General features: G+C 43.2%; 1 non-coding gene across 1 annotated transcript; it reads right to left on the bottom strand.

The window, feature by feature from the left end:
- Positions 1-264: 264 nt before the first annotated feature.
- LOC112793853 (small nucleolar RNA R71) lies at positions 265-372 on the bottom strand. The gene has a single exon (XR_003198544.1). It is a non-coding gene; the product is annotated as a small nucleolar RNA R71 (small nucleolar RNA).
- Positions 373-2,278: the final 1,906 nt, after the last annotated feature.

Genomic DNA, 2,278 nt, shown 5'->3' on the forward strand with positions numbered 1-2,278 from the left:
GTTTCTCTAATGCAACAGAATTGCAAGTTTCATGGACTTCCATTGGAAGATCCTCATCAGTTCTTAGCTGAATTCTTGCAAATCTGTGACACTGTCAAGACTAATGGGGTTGACCTTGAGGTCTACAGACTTATGCTATTCCCTTTTGCTGTAAGAGACAGAGCTAGGACATGGTTGGACTCACAACCTTAAGAAAGCCTGAACTCTTGGGAAAAGCTAGTCAATGCCTTCTTGGCAAAGTTCTTTCCACCTCAAAAATTGAGTAAGCTTAGAGTGGAAGTCCAAACCTTCAGACAGAAGGAAGGAGAATCCCTCTATGAAGCTTGGGAAAGATACAAACAATTAATCAGAAAGTGTCCTTCTGATATGCTTTCTGAATGGAGCATCATAGGTATTTTCTATGATGGTCTCTCTGAACTGTCCAAGATGTCCTTGGATAGCTCTGCTGGAGGATCTCTTCATTTGAAGAAGACGCCTACAGAAGCTCAAGAACTAATTGAAATGGTTGCAAATAACCAATTCATGTACACTTCTGAAAAGAATCCTGTGAACAATGGGACAAATCAGAAGAAAGGAGTTCTTGAGATTGACACTCTGAATGCCATATTGGCTCAGAACAAAATATTGACTCAACAAGTCAATATGATTTCTCAAAGTCTGTCTGGAATGCAAAATGCACCAAGCAGTACTGGTGCGCGAAATTGTGATCAATACTTTTCAAAACTCTAATAATCCCTAGTAATGGCGCCAAGGACTTGGTGCTCACTACCATGGCATAAACACAACTTCGCACAACTAACCAGCAAGTGCACTGGGTCATCCAAGTAATAAACCTTACGCGAGTAAGGGTCGATCCCACGGAGATTGTTAGTATGAAGCAAGCTATGGTCACCTTGTAAATCTTAGTCAGGCAAACTCAAATGGATATGGTGATGAACGCATAAAAACATAAAAGATAAAGATAGAGATACTTATGTAATTCATTGGTAGGAACTTCAGATATGCGCATGAAGATGCCTTCCCTTCCGTCTCTCTCTGCTTTCCTACTGTCTTCATCCAATCCTTCTTACTCCTTTCCATGGCAAGCTTATGTAGGGTTTCACCGTTGTCAGTGGATACCTCCCATCCTCTCAGTGAAAATGTTCCTATGCTCTGTCACAGCATGGCTAATCATCTGTCGGTTCTCGGTCAGGCCGGAATAGAATCCAGCGATTCTTTTGCGTCTGTCACTAACGCCCCGCCTGCTAGGAGTTTGAAGCACGTCACAGTCATTCAATCATTGAATCCTACTCAGAATACCACAGACAAGGTTAGACCTTCCGGATTCTCTTGAATGCCGCCATCAGTTCTAGCCTATAGCACGAAGACTCTGATCTCACGGAATGGTTGGCTCGGTTGTCAGGCGAGCACTCGGTTGTCAGGCGATCAACCATGCATCGTGCAATCAGGAATCCAAGAGATATTCACCCAATCGAAGGTAGAACGGAGGTGGTTGTCAGTCACACGTTCATAGGTGAGAATGATGATGAGTGTCACGGATCATCACATTCATCAAGTTGAAGAACAAGTGATATCTTAGAACAAGAACAAGGGAATTGAATGGAAGAACAATAGTAATTGCATTAATACTCGAGGTACAGCAGAGCTCCACACCTTAATCTATGGTGTGTAGAAACTCCACCGTTGAAAATACATAAGAACAAGAGTGATCATTGGTTTCGGCCCCAGAGAGGGAACCAGAAGAACCAAGATGAAAATACAATAGTATAATGTCCTACTTATAGAAAACTAGTAGCCTAGGGTGTACAGAGATGAGTAAATGACATAAAAATCCACTTCCGGGCCCACTTGGTGTGTGCTTGGGCTGAGCATTGAAGCATTTTCGTGTAGAGACTCCTCTTGGAGTTAAACGCCAGCTTTTATGCCAGTTTGGGCGTTTAACTCCCATTTGGGTGCCAGTTCCGGCGTTTAACGCTGGGATTTCTGAGGGTGACTTTGAACGCCGGTTTGGGCCATCAAATCTTGGGCAAAGTATGGACTATCATATATTTCTGGAAAGCCCAAGATGTCGACTTTCCAACGCCGTTAAGAGCGCGCCAATTGGGCTTCTGTAGCTCCAGAAAATCCACTTCGAGTGCAGGGAGGTCAGAATCCAACAGCATCTGCAGTCCTTTTTAGTCTCTGAATCAGATTTTTGCTCAGGTCCCTCAATTTCAGCCAGAAAATACCTGAAATCACAGAAAAACACACAAACTCATAGTAAAGTCCAGAAAAGTGA

The sequence above is a fragment of the Arachis hypogaea genome, chromosome 3 (assembly GCF_003086295.3).
Source record: "Arachis hypogaea cultivar Tifrunner chromosome 3, arahy.Tifrunner.gnm2.J5K5, whole genome shotgun sequence".
Taxonomy (NCBI): Eukaryota; Viridiplantae; Streptophyta; class Magnoliopsida; order Fabales; family Fabaceae; genus Arachis; species Arachis hypogaea.